Source organism: Pan troglodytes, chromosome 17 (assembly GCF_028858775.2).
Source record: "Pan troglodytes isolate AG18354 chromosome 17, NHGRI_mPanTro3-v2.0_pri, whole genome shotgun sequence".
Taxonomy (NCBI): Eukaryota; Metazoa; Chordata; class Mammalia; order Primates; family Hominidae; genus Pan; species Pan troglodytes.
Window position 1 is genome coordinate 83,506,737 of NC_072415.2, and position 20,204 is coordinate 83,526,940.

At 36.2% G+C, this 20,204-nt stretch overlaps 1 long non-coding RNA gene across 1 annotated transcript in view; it reads right to left on the reverse strand.

The window, feature by feature from the left end:
* Positions 1–1,902: 1,902 nt before the first annotated feature.
* Positions 1,903–20,204, reverse strand: part of LOC129137891 (uncharacterized) — a 223,338-nt gene continuing 205,036 nt past the window's right edge. The window contains exons 5-6 of the long non-coding RNA XR_008540756.2: positions 5,324–5,471; positions 1,903–2,857 (exon numbers count right to left, since the gene is read on the reverse strand). This is a non-coding gene — a long non-coding RNA (uncharacterized LOC129137891). The remainder of the gene's footprint in view (positions 2,858–5,323; positions 5,472–20,204) is intronic.

Consider the following 20,204-nt stretch of genomic DNA (forward strand, 5'->3'; position numbering starts at 1 on the left):
AAATTGTCAAAGATGTTCTCAATTTCATGAAATTAAATTATATTGAATTTCACATTCTCAGGTTCATGATTGATTACCTCCAGTCTCTCATGATCAGCAGTGCTCAATGTCAGTAGGTCTCACTTGTACCGGATAACCTGAAAGTTACTGGGAGGTTTGGGTCAACTTTCGAGTCTTCAAATCTATTCAGGAATTTTATTCTTCTTATTTCTTTTTTAACTTTTTAGATTCAGGTGGTACATGTGCAGGTGTGTTACCTGTGTATACTGCATGAAGCTGCGGTTTGGGGTATGAAGGAACCGGTCACTCAGATACCAAGAATAGTACCCAACAGTTTTTTGTTTTGTTTTGTTTTGTTTTGAGACAGAGTTTCACTCTGTTGCCCAGGCTACAGTGCAGTGGTGCGATCTCGGCTCACTGCAACCTCTGCCTCCCAGGTTCAAGCAATTCTCCTGCCTCAGCCTCCCAAGTAGCTGGGATCACAGACATGCACCACCATACCCGGCTAACTTTTTTTTTTTTTTTTTTTTTTTTTGTATTTTTAGTAGAGACAAGGTTTTGCCGTGTTGGCCAGGCTGGTCTCGAACTCTTGACCTCCGGTGATCCACCCGCCTTGGCCTCCCAAAGTGCTGGGATTACAGGCGTGAGCCACCGCATCCAGCCAACAGTTTTTCAACTCTTCCCCCTCCCCCTCCCTCCAGCCTCTAGGAGTCCCCACTGTCTATTGTCGACAGGAGCTATGTTAAAACCTTTCCATTTGTATATTTTTATATGTGGATATCAAAATGTGTATAGCAAAGGTAACTATAAAATGCTTGGTTTCAATGCATCCACTTTAATTCTATGAGTTATATTAAAGCTCTAATTCACATAACTGTTTAAGACAATAAGCACAGCATTGAGCTATGTGAAGTGCATGAGACATGCCTGGCTCCATTATCTTACATAACTTGGCTGTGAATACTGAAAGGACATTGTGTATCAAAATATTTTAGAAACAAAGACTGTTATACATATATTTGTTGTATTTTTATTTTTTAAGTGGGCCATGTATATGGCAGAACAGGCAAATTTCTATTTGACCTTTTGTTTTGTTTTGTTTTCCTAAGAGAGAGAGGGTCTTTCTCTATCACCCAGGCTGGAGTGCAGTGGGGTAATCTTGACTCACTGCAGCCTCAAACTCCTGGGCTCAAGCAATCCTCCCACCTCAGCCTCCAGCGTAGATGGAACTGGAGCTGTGAGCCATCATGCCTGGATAATTTATTACTTTGTGTAGAGACAGACTCTTGCTGTGTATCCCAGGGTGGTTCTGAGTCCCTGGCCTCAATCAATCCTCCTGCCTTGGCATCCCAAATATTTGACCTTATATGTGGTTTTATTAAAAGAAATAGGATGTTTCCAGTAACGGAAGTGAACCAAAGGAAGGAGTAAAAATGTATTGAAGTGCTAAATTTTACATTGAATTACATTTAAAAATGTTAACACTGAAAGAAAATATCATTGTCACGTCACCAGCTTTTCATGTTATTGACTTATCATAGTAAAATGGCACCTGTAATTAATTTATACTAAATGGCACCTGTGTTTGAAATGCTAAATTTTATACCGAATTACATTTAAAATGTTATTAACACTAAAAGAAAATATCATTGTCACATCACCAGCCATTCATGATATTCACTTATCATAGTTAAATGGCAGCTGTCATTTGTACTAATGTGAAACATTGGTGATATGTGCCTACCGTCAAGACATATTGAATGAAGGGGCCTGAAGAACAGGTTAATGTGATGAATTGAGGCAGTGCTCCTTTCACGAGGGCACTAGCTGCGAGGGGTCTGTTCCTGCAGACCCCTGATTCCGACAGATGAATAAAGTACACTGACACACACATCTGCTCCTGAGCATCTTAAAGCATTTTTATAGTATGCGGTTTTGCCTAATAAGGTATTCTCATAGCAAATAAAATGCTCTGCCAGTCCAGCTGAGGGTCTGAGCCGCTTACAGGCCCCAAGCCGAGTTCTGTAAACAGCTGCGACTCGGCCCTGATCCACTAGTCAGGTTTGCATTTATTCAGTAAGACTAATTAACAAAGGTTGTGAGTAAAGACCACTAGAGGGTAAAGATTAAAGGCCGGGTTCCCAGGCCTAAAGCAAACACCAAACTTCTGCGTAGGAGGCCGTAAAGTACCTAAGATAGGACAAAGGTTAGTCTTAAGCCCATGTAAGTAAACAGTTTTTTGACTATTACTGTAACTAGCTTTAATATATTTCCTATCAGCCAGTTCAAATCCCAGCAGTGAATCAGTACAGTCACTCCTTCATACAGGATGGGCTAGACATTCTTTATGCAGGAAATGAAATAGATGAAAGCCTTGTTATGTCAACTTCCAGTCACAGTTCTTAATCATTCCTCATGGGGCTAATCATTTTGTGCCTTTAGTGCAGAAGAGTTCTGCTACTTTGTAGCTCAACTTTGTACTGATTTCCAAAGACATATTTACAGAGAAGACAACACATTTCTCTTCAGAATTCATCGTACTTAAGGATGGTCTCCTATTCATAGATTCAAGAAAATATTTTAATTATAGTCCACAATTTTCCTGTAACTTCTTTTCTGGGGGAAGAGGGAGAATAGGAGTCTTGTTATTGAGGGGGAAAACATGGAGAAAGAGCTTAATTGTTGCAACAGCAGTACTTTTATCAGGGTAGAGCAATGTCGTTCTGTTCACTGAAGGATCTAACAGTTCACCCAAGTTACACCGTGTTGTGTAGTCATGCTCCAGGCAGGGTGCCTATTCTTCTCTAGGAGACATAAGTCAAAACGTGGAGAGCTGCCAGCTCTTGATTTTTACTGGCTACAGAGATAAAGAGGAAATGGTTATTCAATAAATAACATTTTTACAATTAAAGATAAAAAGGTACTAGAAATAAACAGAATATTCTTTGGTTTCATCTACATGGTTACCACAACCCATAGTGCTGAATGTAGGCATATTTCCTGATATGACTATTAACATAAGGCCCTCTAAATATTTGATGAGTTTATATGTGCCTTACAGAAAATCTAATTTCCAGGTTATCACTGACAGTATGTTCTGCTTCTGAGACTGCTTCTCTTCTCTAAGAGGATACAGATTTTCAGGCATATATTTGCTATATCCTAGCAACACTTGGATATATCTGGTCAAGATAAGACAAGATATTAAGAACCATAAAATTATTTATGAACCAATCCAATGATTTAGGATATACTTATATCAATGAAACCAATAAGAGGCAATGTCAAAATAATGCAGAAGTAGCAAGAAAAAAAAACCTTATTTATTTATAGCTGCAATACATTGTTGTATTGGTTTTACAAGGTTTTATTGAGCCATTGTTGTATTGAAACATACATGCTTTCTATAATCCTAGATATTTAATTTATGATTTTTAAACATATAATTTTTGAAAATGTGAAAATACAGAATAATTTAATTTTGATTAAAATCAGGTAGTATAAAACATAAATAATTATTTTGAGCAAGTAATGAGTTGCATTATCATTGTAATTTTTAAGTCTCTTACCTTAATTAATAATATTGCAATCTCATATATCAATAAAAATACAACTGGAACAAACAGATGTGACTGAGGCATAAATTGCTCGTCTATGTCCAGAATCCAAACATATGATATACTTTACTGTTGAAGATATATTATACAAGAGGCTCAAAGAACAGTGCCTCAAACCTTTATTCTATTACTATGTCGAGAAGGAGGCATGCAGAATAAACTTAAATTATTATTCATGCTTCAGGATATTCAAAGAAAATTTTATTTGTCCTACAGAGACCTTTGAGCCTGAATAAAATGAGCAAAACCAGCAATATTCTGAATGTTCAAAGCTTGTTTCAGTCTGCAAATCTACTATGATTTCTGTAAAGTTATGACTTGACAAGATTTATGCTTGTCTTGTTACCTATTCACTTAATTGTGAGTTCCAGAATCCCTGTACATAAAAAAAATGCTACAGGAAGGGCTGGTTTCAGTAGATTTTTCTGCTGAAAGATTACGATATCTAGCATTAGACATTGAATTAAATTTAGCATTATTCTAGCTACTACACATAGAAGAAAGGGCAGGCAATATTTTTTGTTGAAAGGAAAGCACGAAAGCATATATGTGCCTCCTCTTCTCTCTCCTTCCCTCCCTCTCTCCTCTGCTGTCTTGTATTTGCTTCTCTCCCTCTCCCACCCCCTTCTATATAAATACTCATGCAACATCTGCGATATAAAAATCAGCTTTCAAGATTTCTTCTTTTTCTTATCAGAGGCTTTGTAGTTTGAATGGTACGAGAAAAGCAGCAATTTAAATCTTGATTTTGTTGAAAGGGGTTTAATGAAATAATAACATCTTTTCTAGTTGATATGCACTGATAGAATTTTACTGCAAACATGTATGAATTAGTTCAAATATCATGTTTTGAAAAATCTACTTTACCCTGATGAGAACAGAGAAACTTGATCAACAGAACACTGAGGGCACTAAATCAGAAAGAGACACAATTTTATGAATTCTTTTACTCTTTCAAAAAACACAAGTGAGCCAAATATTCTTTTATCACTAAGGATATAATACAAAGAGCTATTGTTGTTTTCTCTCAAAAGCTCACAGTCTGGGAGAAGGTAAAACGTGTATAATAAGAAGTGCATGTGCTCTAGGTCACTTGGATACAGGTTGATACTGAGCTTCTCATACGCATCAGCTATGTTAAAATATAAGAACAGTGGGCTGCAGGCATGAGTTCCTCAAGAAGGGGCACTTGAGCTAATTTTTTCTTTTTTTTTAGACTGTTTCTCACTCTGTCACCTAGCCTGGAGTGCAGCGGTGCGATTTTGGCTCACTGCAACCTCCACCTCCAGGTTCAAGCAGTTCTCCTGCCTCAGCCTCCCAAGTATCTGAGATTACAAGTGTGCACCCCCACACCCAGCTAATTTTTGTATTTTTAGTAGAGAAGGGGTTTCATCATATTGGCCAGGCTGGTCTCAAACTCCTGACCTCAAGTGATCCACCTGCCTTGGCCTCCCAAAGTGAGCTAAGTATTAAAGGTTAATTTTGGTCAAAGAATGTGTATAGGGAAGATTACACTAAGAGAACAGACCAAGAGAGTGTAACATTGAGGAACTGCATTTTTTTTGGATGGATGAACTATAAGGAACACATGAAAAAAAATGAGACGCCAGAGAGGTCGACTGAGATGATCTCTTAGGTCACATTAGGAAAAGTCTTATTATGTGAATGCCTTTATTTTGGGGGGAAGGAGACAACAGGCTACTTACAGATTTTAAAGAGTGGATTACCACGATTCACATGCATTTAGAAGTATAATCTTGGAGACAGTTGAGAAATTTACTGGAAGAAGGCTACGCTGAATGACATGATATGCATCATAAAGCCATTCCCACTGTTAAGGTAAGAAAAATCAGCCTGAAATAAGGACAATGGGGGAAAAGAAGAAAAGAAACAGTCAGAAAATCCTGAGGAAGTAAAACAAATTGATGTGGTTAGTTTTAGAGAATATAGAATTTGAGATTCTGGCAGAGCTGTCCAGTTAATGGAAAGAAGACAGTTTGTGAATTCAACACTAAAAGCCTATTTTGGGTGGTAGTTGAAACACTGGTTGTAGGCGAGGTATCAATGCTGTTAGAACAGTGAAAGGAAAAGAAAACCATGCATAAATGTAGAATTTAATGCAAAACTCAAATAATAACATTTCCCAAATTTTAGGTCCACATCAAAGTTCCTCAAGGGACAAAGCACATTTCCACAAATCACAGTGGCTTATTCTATGATATGGTTTGGCTGTGTCCCCAACCAAATCTCATCTTGAATTCCCACGTGTCTTGGCAGGGGCCTGGTGGGATGTAATTGAATCATGGGGGCAGGTCTTTCCCATGCTGTTCTCATGATAGTGAATAAATCTCACGACTTATACACTGGTATGTTGTGTCTTTGTTCTCGTTGGTTTCAAAGAACATCTTTATTTCTGCCTTCATTTCATTATGTACCTAGTCATCATTCAGGAGCAGGTTGTTCAGTTTCCATGTAGTTGAGCCGTTTTGAGTGAGTTTCTTAATCCTAAATTCTAGTTTGATTGCACTGTGGTCTGAGAGACAGTTTGTGGTCTGAGAGATCTGATGACTTTATAAGTGAAAACTCCCTTGCACAAACTCTCTCTCTTTGCTTGCCACCATCCACGTAAGATGTGATTTTCTCCTCCTTGCCTTCGGTCATGATCCTGAGGCCTCCCCAGCCATATGGAACTGTAAGGTCCATTAAGCCTTTTTCTTTTGTAAATTGCCCAGCCGCGGGTGTGTCTTTATCAGCAGCGTGAAAATGGATTAATACACTGTAGAAGGGAGTCTCCACTGGGATCTCTGGCTCACTGTGGAAAATAATCTCCACTGGGATCTCTGTCTCATTGTAGAAATGAGTCTCCAGTGGGATCTCTGGCTCACTGTGGACAGGACTCTCCACTGGCATCTCTCTCTTGGGTTTTCATGTCCACATTCACCAGGTGCTACTGCCTCTCATGATACCTCTGTGAAACTCCAATCTAGTCAATTATCTTTTCTAACGCTGCATTTCCTAGGTTATAGTCATCTGGTGTAGCAGTCATTGAAATAGTGTGAATATTATCCTGAGATACAGGAAGATTTTTCTAAGGAATTCACTTGAGTTGGTAAATTTTAATTATTTGATTATTTAACAAATTAAAGGAGGCATAATTGTTAAATCATAAATTATTTAAAATAATTTTTGATGACAAATAAGAGATATATAATAACATTGCTATAACAAGGTTAATTTATACCTTATTTTCTTATTTATAAAGTTTTTGATAATTTACATAAAAAAGAAAATAAATTAAAGCTGAACATTTGAATTCTAGTAGTAATTCATATTCTTATATTGATACTTAAACTAACTGACAATTTAAAACCCCATTGATTTCATTGTGTGATATATTTCTAATAAACAACATTTGCATACTGTTGGAGAAAATGTAACTTAGTACAGCCATTATGGAAATCTATATGAAGGATCCTCAAGAAAACAAAAATAGAACTACCGTATTATCTAGTCACCCTACTGCTGAGATATACCAAAAATATTTGAAATCAGTTTGTGAAGAGATTTCTGCACTGCCATGTTCATTGCAGCATTATTCACAATAGTCAAGTTATGAAATAAACATAAATGAATACTATTCAGTCATAAAAAGAACACAATCCTGTCATCTGAGACAACACAGATGAACCTGGAGGGCTTTATGCTGAATGACATATGCCAGACACAGAAAGACAATTAACTGAAAGTTCTTACATATATATGGAATCTGAAACAACAAAACTCATAGAAGCAAAGAGTAGAAGGGTGGTTACAGAGGCTAGGGGATGAGGGGAAGAGGGAGATGATGGCCAAAGGGTACAAAATCTCAGACAGAAGGAATATTTTATATTTTGAGCTCTATTGCACAGCATGGTGAATATAGGTAATAATAGAATGTTGTACATTTCAAAATGTTCACGAGAGTAAATTTCAAAGGGTGATGAATCAATTTTAAATTATAACATCAATATATTACAACACACTAGAAATTACATCACATGCAACAAGTTAAAATTAGGATGAAACATTTTATACATCAACTTAAAATACATAAAGGAGTTAATTTAAAAAAATTATTTTGAGAAGTTTACTAGTCAGAAAGATAAGCTCATTCTTCAGTAATAAACACCAATGACTTGACTTGACCCTCTCTCCCAGTGTTTTTTTTTTTTTTGCACATACAGAGTCTTTTATAATATGCACGAGTGAAGGAGAGGATGAACATGAGAAGACTCTGCTTGACATTGTTCCCTGGGGACTCAGCTTGACATTACTACCTTTACCACCCATACAGTCATCGGCCTCTTTAGGAGAAGAATGAGGGCTCTGGAGAGTTATCCAGCGTCTTTTCATTGCTGTCATCTGGAAAGGTAGACGTCGCTTTCCATCTCAGTTCATTGGCAAGAATGCAAGCATCATGGGAAGTGTAGTCCTCCATCTTCCCCGGAGGGAAAGAGAATTTTAGTGTTAGTAATATCTACCAGTAAAGTGTGTCACAGGATATATGTGAATGATGAAGTATGAAACCATTGACTTTCCAACAGTTTGTAAAAGTGGGTGCAGAGGTGCAGATGGAGATAAGAAAATATCCGAGACTCCTGGCTTCTCTGTGGGCTTGTGACATCTGCTTTCCACCTCAGCTAAGATCTGGAACCTCTCTGATGCTACCTTGAATTTTAGGCAGACCAATTGTCCTTTAAGAAATTTGTGTTTGAAATCTTAGAACTGGTACATAGGCCACCTGACATGGCCAAAGGGACTTTGCAGACGTAATGAAGTTAAGGACCTTGAGATAAGAAGGTTATCCTGGATTATACTTGGGGTGCGTGTGTGGGACAATGTCATCATAAAGTTTCTTATAGGAGTAAGGGGAAGGCAGGAGATTAAAAGATGAGATGACATTCACAGAGGAGGGAATGATGTCATCACTTGGTTTGAAGCTGGAGGAAGGGACCAGAAGCCAAGGAATGTGGGAAGCCTCTAGAAGCTGAAAAAGGCAAGGACATTAATTTTCCCTCAGAGCTTCCAGAAGGAACCATCTCTGCTGACATTTTAGCAACAATTTTAAGTTACTAGTTATTCTAAACAATTATTTGTAACTTGTCACTTTTAGTAAATCCTTTTGCACATGTTTTGTAGACACCCAAATCTTAACAATTCCTCAGCTCTTCTGTGTCTCTCAAATGACTTAATGATTATTAAAAATCCCAATTGTAGCTCTTTAGATACTTTATACATTATTTCCTTATATATTTTATATTTAATGTTCCTTCATTTGAAATATTTTTTACTGGTTTGTGTGCAAGCTTATTGAATGCAGAGGTCAGGACCTATTTATATATTTTGTTTATTTTATACAATGACTTGCATAGAGATTGGCATATGGTGGAGCATCAATATAAATTTCCTGATTAATTCTACATGTCAGTCTCATTTCATATATTTTCAGATGTGCCATTTAGAATGGAGTTGCCCAAGTCTATTCTCCCATCAATGGTGTCTGGCCCTCTTTGGATCTAGCCTTCTGTTTCTCTCAGTTGTAAGGTAAATTGTGTTCTCCACAAATTTAAACATTAATGTCCTTACTTCTAGTATTTCAGAATCTGATCTTTATATATATATATATATATCTTAAGTTCTAGGGTACATGTGCACAACGTGCAGTTTTGTTACGTATGTATACATGTGTCATGTTGGTGTGCTGTACCCATTAACTCATCGTTTACATTAGGTATATCTCCTAATGCTATACCTCCCCTGTCCCCTGATCCCACAACAGGCCACAGTGTGTGATGTTCCCCTTCCTGTGTCCAAGTGTTTTCATTGTTCAATTCCCACCTATGAGTGAGAACATGTGGTGTTTGGTTTTTTGTCCTTGTGATAGTTTGCTGAGAATGATGGTTTCCAGCTTCATCCATGTCCCTACAAAGGACATGAACTCATCCTTTTCTGTGGCTGCATAGTATTACATGGTGTATATGTGCCACATTTTCTTAATCCAGTCTATCATTGATGGACATTTGGGTTGCTTCCAAGTCTTTGCTATTGTGAATAATCCCACAATAAACATACGTGTGCATGTGTCTTTACAGCAGCATGATTTATAATCCTTTGGGTATATACCCAGTAATGGGAAGGCTGGGTCAAATGGTATTTCTAGTTCTAGATCCTTGAAGAATCACCACACTGTCTTCCATAATGGCTGAACTAGTTCACAGTCCCACCAACAGTGTAAAAGTGTTCCTATTTCTCCACATCCTCTCCAGCACCTGTTGTTTCCTGACTTTTTAATGATCGCCATTCTAACTGGTGTGAGATGGTATCTCATTGTGGTTTTGATTTGCATTTCTCTGACGGCCAGTGATGATGAGCATTTTTTCATGTGTCTGTTGGCTGCATAAATGTCTTCTTTTGAGAAGTGTCTGTTCATATCCTTTGCCCACTTTTTGATGGGGCTGTTTGTTTTTTTCTTGTAAATTTGTTTGAGTTCATTGTAGATTCTGGATATTAGCCCTTTGTCAGATGGGTAGATTTCTAAATTTTTCTCCCATTCTGTAGCTTGACTGTTCACTCTGATGGTAGTTTCTTTTGCTGTGCAGAATCTCTTTAGTTTAATTAGATCCCATTGGTCAATTTTGTCTTTTGTTGTCATTGCTTTTGGTGTTTTAGACATGAAATCCTTGCCCATGCCTATGTCCTGAATGGTATTGCCTAGGTTTTCTTCTAGGGTTTTTATGGTTTTAGGTCTAACATTTAAGTCTTTAATCCATCTTGAATTAATTTTTGCATAAGGTGTAAGGAAGGGATCCAGTTTCAGCTTTCTACATATGGCGAGCCAGGTTTCCCAGCACCATTTATTAAATAGGGAATCCTTTCTTCATTTCTTGCTTTTGTCAGGTTTGTCAAAGATCAGATGGTTGTAGATGTGTGGTATTATTTCTGAGGGCTCTGTTCTGTTCCATTGGTCTATATCTCTGTTTTGATACCAGTACCATGCTGTTTTGGTTACTGTGCCTTGTAATATAGTTTGAAGTCAGGTAGCGTGGTGTCTCCAGCTTTGTTCTTTTGGCTTAGGATTGACTTGGCGATGTGGGCTCTTTATTGGTTCCATATGAACTTTAAAGTAGTTTTTTCTAATTCTGTGAAGAAAGTCATTGGTAGCTTGATGGGGATGGCATTGAATCTATAAATTACCTTGGGCAGTATGGCCATTTTCACAATATTGATTCTTCCTATCCATAAGCATGAAATGTTCTTCCATTTGTTTGTGTCCTCTTTTATTTCATTGAGCAGTGGTTTGTAGTTCTCCTTGAAGAGTCCTTCACGTCCCTTGTAAGTTGGATTCCTAGGTATTTTATTCTCTTTGAAGCAATTGTGAATGGGAGTTCATTCATGATTTGGCTCTCTGTTTGTCTGTTATTGTTGTGTAAGAATGCTTGTGATTTTTGCACATTAACTTTGTATCCTGAGACTTTGCTGAGGTTATTTATCAACTTAAGGAGATTTTGGGCTGAGACGATGGGGTTTTCTAGATATACAATCATATCATCTGCAAACAGGGTCAATTTGACTTACTCTTTTCCTAATTGAATACCCTTTATTTATTTCTCCTGCCTGATTGCCCTGGCCAGAACTTCCAACACTATGTCGGATAGGAGTGGTGAGAGAGGGTATCCCTGTCTTGTGCCAGTTTTCAAAGGGAATGCTTCTAGTTTTTGCCCATTCAGTATGATATTGGCTGTGGGTTTGTCATAAATAGCTCTTATTATTTTGAGATACGTCCCATCAATACCTAATTTATTGAGAGTTTTTAGCATGAAGGGCTGTGGAATTTATCAAAGGCCTTTTCTGCATCTATTGGGATAATCATGTGGTTTTTGTCTTTGGTTCTGTTTATATGCTGGATTACGTTTATTGATTGGTGTATGTTGAACCAGCCTTGCATCCCAGGGATGAAGCCCACTTAATCATGGTGGATAAGCTTTTTGATGTGCTGCTGGATTTGGTTTGCCAGTATTTTATTAAGGATTTTTGCATCAATGTTCATCAGGGATATTGGTCTAAAATTCTCTTTTGTTGTTGTGTCTCTGCCAGGCTTTGGTATCAGGATGATGCTGGCTTCATAAAATGAGTTAGGGAGGATTCCCTCTTTTTCTATTGATCGGGATAGCTTGAGAAGGAATGGTACCAGTTCCTCCTTGTACCTCTGGTAGAATTCAGCTGTGAATCCGTCTGGTCCTGGACGTTTTTTGGTTGGTAAGCTATTAATTATTGCTTCAACTTCAGAGCCTGTTTTTGGTCTATTCAGATATTCAACTTCTTAATGGTTTAGTCTTGGGAGGGTGTATGTGTCCAGGAATTTATCCATTTCTTCTAGATTTTCTAGTTTATTTGCATAGATGTGTTTATAGTATTCTCTGATGGTAGTTTTTATTTCTCTGGGATTGGTGGTCATATCCCCTTTATCATTTTTTATTGCATCTATTTGATTCTTCTCTCTTTTCTTCTTTATTAGTCTTGCTAATGGTCTATCAATTTTGTTGATCTTTTCGAAAAACCAGCTCCTGGATTCACTGATTTTTTGAAGGGTTTTTTTGTGTCTCTATCTCCTTCAGTTCTGCTATGATCTTAATTATTTCTTGCCTTCTGCTAGCTTTTGAATGTGTTTGCTCTTGCTTCTCTAGTTCTTTTAATTGTGATGTTAGGGTGTCAATTTTAGATCTTTCCTGCTTTCTCTTGTGGGCATTTAGTGCTATAAATTTCCCTCTACACACTGCTTTAAATATGTTCCAGAGATTCTGGTATGTTGTATCTTTGTTCTCGTTTGTTTCAAAGAACATCTTTATTTCTGCCTTCATTTCGTTATGTACCCAGTAGTCATTCAGGAGCAGGTTGTTCAGTTTCCATGTAGTTGTGCAGTTTTGAGTGAGTTTCTTAATCCTGTGTTCTAGTTTGATTGCACTGTGGTCTGAGAGATAGTTTGTTATAATTTCTGTTCTTTTACATTTGCTGAGGAGAGCTTTACTTCCAACTATGTGGCCAATTTTGGAATAAGTGCGATGTGGTGCTGAGAAGAATGTATATTCTGTTGATTTGGGGTGGAGAGTTCTGTAGATGTCTATTAGGTCTGCTTGGTGCAGAGCTGAGTTCAATTCCTGGATATCCTTGTTAACTTTCTGTCTCATTGATCTGTCTAATGTTGACAGTGGGGTGTTAAAGTCTCCCACGATTATTGTGTGAGAGTCTAAGTCTCTTTGTAGGTCTCTAAGGACTTGCTTTATGAATCTGGGTGCTCCTGTATTGGGTGCATATATATATGGATAGTTAGCTCTTCTTATTCAATGGATCACTTTACAATTATGTAATGGCCTTCTTTGTCTCTTTTGATCTTTGTTAGTTTAAAGTCTGTTTTATCAGACACTAGGATTGCAACCCCTGCCTTTTTTTGTTTTCCATTTGCTTGGTAGATTTTCCTCCATCCCTTTATTTTGGGCCTATGTGTGTCTTTGCACGTAAGATGGGTCTCCTGAATACAGCACACTGATGGGTTTTGACTCTTTATCCAATTTGCCAGTCTGTGTCTTTTAATTGGAGCATTTAGCCCATTTACATTTAAAATTAATATTGTTTTGTGTGAATGTGATCCTGTCATTTTGATGTTAGCTGGTTATTTTGCTCGTTAGTTGATGCAGTTTCTTCCAATTCTAAAAATCAGAATCTGATCTTGTTTAAGTTGCTGAAGACATATTCATTAAGATAACTAGGGTAAACTCCTATTCCATTATGATAAGTGTCCTTATAAAATGAGGAAATTTGGACACAGACGTGCAGGAGAAGAACATCATGTGATCATGTGCAGGTGAAGGCAGAGATGAGGTGATGCACCTGCAGGCCAAGTTATGCCAAAGATTCCCAGCAAGCTAGAAGTGAGGAGAGAGGCCTGGAACAGCTTCTCCTTTACAAACTTCAGAAGGAGCCAATCCTGTCAATACCCTGATCTGGAATTTCTGTCTTCCAGAGCTGTAAGACAATACATTTCTGTTGTGTAAGGCCCCTGGTTTGTTATGGCATCCCAGTAGACTGATATGACTCAATAATCTTTTCTCCACAGTGGCTTCTCATACTGTTTAGGTTAGTTTTCAGAATCTGTTAAACTCTTTTTCTTTTTGCAGCCTCTTAAGGGCTGGATTAAGGGGGCATAACCCTCAGATTGTTTTACTCTCATCTCAGCAGAAACTGCCTATTTATATTTTCAGCACATACAACTTCTCAAGAGAGTAAATACACATTCGCTTGCTAGTTCTCAATGTTTTGCACAAAGCTCTTCTTAGGGTTGATTTCATTTATTATCAATGAAGTTTTCCTCTTATACCCTTTTGTTTTGTTAATAATTTATACCAGTATTAGAAATGCTTATATCTTCTATAATTTGATTTCCCTTAGGTTTTATCTAGTTATAAATTTAGTCAACAAAATCTATCTCTAGTTTCCAAATAAAGGAGTCCATGGTAATTTTATCAGTTCCTTTCTCACCTTGCCCTTTGTTATAATGTGTGATCGTTTAAGAGCATGGCTACATAAAGTCTACTAAAATCTATCTTTCCCAGATATTCCTAACTTAAAAAGGAAACAAGCAAAAGTACATAATACAAATTGATGCAAAAGGATTCAAGTGTGATAAAAATATCTTTTTGCCTAGGCAAATTAGAGGACATCAAAATAATTTGTGTTCATATTATTTTATATATGAAAAATTTTATGATTAGGTGAAATAAAAGAATCTCAAGAATTCCTCCCAGACTGTTTAGTGGTAATTGTTATGTTTAAATAATATTAATTTACTTTAATTGCAATTAAACACTGTTAAAATCAACTTAACTTTGTATTTCTTGTATACATTAAAGAGTCGATTCCCACATTTATAATTTTTTATAATAGGTATGCTATTATATTTCATATTTTTAAGTCAGTATATGTTCTAAATAATTATTTGTTTCCAACAATCATTTTTTATTGAATGTTTTGCATGTCTCATTCAAACATTACCAGTCCTTCAAGGCCCATATTAAGTGCCAGCTTCTCCATAAAATGACTTTAACTGATGTTAACAATAGTAGTAGTTGTATCTCTCTAGGTAGCTGATGAATTATTTGCTGACAGATTTTATATTTGATGTTTCATTTATTAAAGTATTTGTTTTTGGAGTTCAAGCTCATTAAATACAGAGATCAGGCTATATATATATAATTTGCATATATAGTGCCTAATATAGAAGCACTGCATATGCCTTGCATAGAGACGGGCATATGGTGGAACATAAATACGAATTTTTAAATTAATTTATCATATCAACCTTATTATATATAAGTACTTTTTTTTTTTTTTTTGAGATGGAGTTTTGCTCTTGTCACCCAGGCTAGGGTGCAGTGGCGTGATCTCAGCTCATTGCAACCTCCGCATTCCAGGTTCAAGCGATTCTCCTGCCTCAGCCTCCCAAGTAGCTGGGACTACAGGTGTCAATCACCACGCCGAGCTAATTTTTGTATTTTTAGTAGAGACGGGGTTTCACTCTGTTGGCCAGGCTGGTCTCAAACTCCTGACCTCAAGTGATCTGCCTGAAATGCCTGTAATCTTGTTGCTGTTACACAATATTTTATGTTTGTAATTTTTATCTGAATCTCTGCAACTGAATATGAAATCTGAAAAGGAATTTTAACTTTGCTTTTGGAATTTATATTTCAAAAAATAGAATAACTATTCAAAATCAAACCAATTTCATGAAGTAGCACCACTACAAAGTATGTATATATATTAAAAAGTATGTATATATATTAAAAAGTATGTATATATATTTTTAATGGTACTACTTCAGGAAATTGAGTTGATTTTGAATACTTGTTCTATTTTTTGAAATATAAATTCCAAAAGCAAAGTTAAAATTCTTTTTCAGATTTCATATTCAGTTGCAGATAATAATTACATACATAAAATATTGTGTAACAGCATCAAGATTACAGGCATTTAAAAAATAATTTGCAGATATTTACATTTCTTAAAATACGAGTACAAAAAATAATTACTGAGTAGAGTTTTGCACCCAATCTGACATCTGTTTGTCAGTCAAGAAATGTTTATTGAATATACACAATAGAGACAAGAATGTTATAAATCATTTTAGAATTTTCAATCATAATTTTTTTGGCATGATATGTTTTCCCATGAGAATAAATGACATGTCTCTTTTGTCATTAGATAGCCCTGATACATGAGACTGAGGTATGATTTTATTGAGATAGAAATGTTTTATCATTTTTCTTTTTGTTGAGAACATGATTTTTCTTTCCTACCTTGAAATGACATCTCAGGGAATGATTGACAGGATGATAGAAGTAGTTAAGTGGTGACATTTTTAGTTTGAATTGAAAGAGTAATTCTCTAAGCTCAAGATAATTGTGTAGAACTGTTTTTATACAAGTGCTAGTAATTTTATGGCTATGTTGGTACAGTTTCAGATAAAAATTACAAACATGAAATACTGTGTAACAGCATCAAGATTACAGGCATTTAAAAAATAATTTGCAGACATTTAAATTTCTTAAAATTTGAGTACAAAAAATAATTACTGAGTAGCAGTTTACACCCAATCTGATATGTTTGTCAGTCAAGAAATGTTTATTGAATATACACAATAGAGACAAGAATGTTAAAATAGAATTTTCAATCATAATTTTTTGGCATGATGTGTTTTCCCATAAGAATAAATGACATGTCTCTTCTGTCATTATATAGCCCTGATACATGGGACTGGGATATGATTTTATTGAGATAGAAATGTTTTATTATTTTTCTTTTTGTTGAGAACATGATTTTTCATTCCTACCTTGAAATGACATCTCAGGATATGATTGACAGGATGATAGAAGTAGTTAAGTGGTGACATTTTTAGTTTGAATTGAAAGAGTAATTCTCTAAGCTCAAGATAATTGTGTAGAACTGTTTTTATACAAACGCTAGTAATTTTGTGGCTATGTCGGTACAGTATATAAGACAAAATTGAATTGAATATGAAAAGTATCATTAGCATCGCATGAGTCACACATATCATCAAAATGCCACTTAAAAATAAATGCAAAGGTATGCAGAGTGACAGATTGGCACAGACCAATCAGCAGCACACTGCAGAAACAGAGGGAAAATGCAGTCTTGCAAAAAAGTTATTATTCCTGAGAAGAACAGTTTTTAATTCAGAATGGCTATAATAGTGCTTGATTGTCTTAATTTTATTATTAACAAGATTGATGATAGAAGAGTTGCAGCATTGTCAAAATGTCTGTAAGCAAAATAGTAAAGTTTTTTTTATTATCAACATAACACAAAACAGAACCAGTGAAAAACAGAGGCCAGAAACAACAGGCTGCAGTATCTTGGCTTCTTTTATGGGTAAGAGAAGAAACAGCAGTGATTTGTGCACAATTTTAATTGTACTCAGCAAATGTTTGACCACAGGTTTTATAAAATAAGGTAAGTGCATAAGGAATACAGTAAAGGTGCATATGACCACTCCAGGGAGACAGAGGGGGAGATAGCAAACAGAAGTGCTCAGATTTGAGCTCTAGAGAATGGGTTTCAGCATTTGTGCTGTTTCCCAAAGAGCTGGTTTGACTCCTGGCCAGACACTCAATGATATGTGCCATTGGGTAAATTATTTAACAGTTCTGTCTTTTGGCTTTAGAATATTTGAAAAATTAAAAATAATTAAAACTTTTTAATAATATAACCATTCTGTATCACCACAGAAGATACAGCAAACTTCAGAAATAGAAAGTTAGCTTACACATAAAGAGTAAATGTTTTCTTAATATAAATAATGTTGCCTGTAGAATTATTAGAATCAACCATGTGTGATAATAAGGCTGACAGAGACTAAATGAAACACTGATATGGAACTGCTATTTGGGAATCTAACTTTGTATTAGTCCGTCGTTTTCATGCTGCTAAGGACATACCTGAGACTGAGCAATTTACAAAAGAAAGAGGTTTAATTGGACTTACAGTTCCACCTGGCTGGGGAAGTCTCACAGTCATGGTGGAAGGCAAGGAAGAGCTAGTCACATCTTACATGGATGGCAGCAGGCAAAGAGAGAGAGAGCTTGTGCAAGGGAACTCGTCTTTTAAAAACCACCAGATCTTGTGAGACTTATTCACTATCACGTGAACAGCATAGGAAAGACTTGACCCCGTGATTCAGTTACCTCCCACTGGGTCCCTCCCACAACACGTGGGAATTCAAGATGAGATTTGGGGGGGACACAACCAAGCCACATCACACTTAGATTTGAGTCACAGCATCTCCAAATTCTCCTTTGATAAGTCACCCAGAGCCATGCTTTCAATTACATGATTCTTGGTTTCTTCTGATGTAAAATGGGAATGCAATAATGAGTATTTCATAGAGCTTTTGAGGAAAAAATGCAGATAATTTATTAATGTTTTCAGCACAGCACATGACATGGTAAATGCTCAGTGATTATTAGCTATTCCTATCATGATCTCTTAACTAGGCACATTAATTAGAATTTTATGCAAGATAACTGCTTCCCAGAGAAACTTCTGTGATGATGAAAGTGCATTGGCCAATATGTAGCCAATGAACACATGTGCATATTGAGATCGAGATGTGGCCAGTGTATCTAATGAAATAGTTTTTATTTAATTAATTTAAATTTAAACAGCTTTGTTGAGCTAGTGGCTATGTTATCAGACACTGCATTTCTGGACGCTTTCCTCATTCTACAGTCTGTAAGTGGTCCCACCTACATTTACTACCTGCATGATCACCTGTATCCAGGTATCCCCCAAGTCTCCATCTCGCCACAACGTAGCACCTAATATTAATGGGACATGTTTTGGGTGCTAGCCATCATTCTACGTGCACTGCACGCAATATCTTATTCCAGCCCTCTGCATCTCTGTGACATAAGTACAATTATTCTAGTTATTTTGCAGATGAGAAAAAATGAGAAGCAGGCGATTTGTGTTTAAATGAGAAGTTAAGATAAGCTTTATGGCTGCTGTGATGATCCTGGCACAGGAGCCCATGTTAAATGCTTTGCCTGAGGGTGTGGCTGCTTCCCACAAAGCATGACTGGAGTGCACTCAGATTCCAGCTCACCTCCCAATTCTGATTTCCATTATGCCATATTGTAGAACGGAAGCCAGCTGTATCAGCAAAAATGCAAAAAAACCCAAAAAACAAAAAAGCTTTCAGATTTACTGAGGAAATGGGGTGGATGTGGGAAGAAAGATGCCAAAGAAAGAAGTCAAGTTTGTTCAGGTGAGTGCTGGTGAAAGAAATTATATGGGATCAATTCTGAATTTGTTGAGGGAAAAGTCTCTCTCTTTGACTCTGTGTGTGTTTGTGTGTATGTATAGGCATATATATAAATAAAATGACCTTTAATAGTATACCTATACATATGTGCGTGAATGCATACACACATGTATACACATACGTATACCCACACTATGCAGAAATAATTTAAAATAACTATAAAATGGAATTTTTCAATATGAACTTTAATGAATCCAATTATACATCAGCCTTTTATAAATTGTCTAGAGTGTGAGTCTATAGATCTTTAAAAACTCCTTCTGGTTCTCTCTGACTGTGGTATGTCAGACAGTAATTTGACTTTCATTTGCATAGCTTGAAGAACATGTTTGAAAAAAAAAATGAGACACCAGAGAGAAAAGGCAACAGAATGTTGCTGTTTCCTTTGTTCCTCTTTAGAAAATCAAATATCTCTTGAAGCTATTAAAAAGAACACAAAAAGGTCATTTCCCAGCCAGTATGAGAGGAATGTATTTAATCTCAAAAACATTCAGAGAATATAACTTTTTCTAAGATCCTATACATCTTTTTCTAACCCTAGAGCACTTTTGTGCTCACTGGTAAGAAATTAAATGCAATTTTTAAAATGGGACAATTTTTCCAGTTGACTTGAGATAAGATTATAGTTATCTGAAATACACAAAGAAGCAACTTAATGGGCTTGATTTATCAACAGGAAAACACTGGCTTTCTTTTTGGTTAAATATTTGACTTATTTTAATATCACTTCCAAATGTCATCAGATCTCTTAATTAATGATTTAATTTAGAGATATTCCATTGTTAATATCAATAAACGTCAAGGTAGAAATTTGGTAACTCTGCCTAGAACTATCTCTACAGAAAAAGAAAATATTAACATTTGGGAGAAGAAAACATACTTTGCCACTACAGAATAATTAGAGTTTACTATTGTTTATACGATTTTACAAACCCATTTAGAATGCCTACATGCTTTACAAAATATTGTCATATTTTATATTTTCACAACCATTTTAGCCAAAATAAGCAGTGACCTTTACTATCTCTGAATAAGTTGTGGCTCTAGTTTCTAGATGGCTAAACCTAATCAGCTTCACCTCACAGCCTGGATTGAATGCTGATCCCCAGGGAGCATGATTCATGCACAAAGCTAACAGCTTCTGGAAGTGGGGTTAC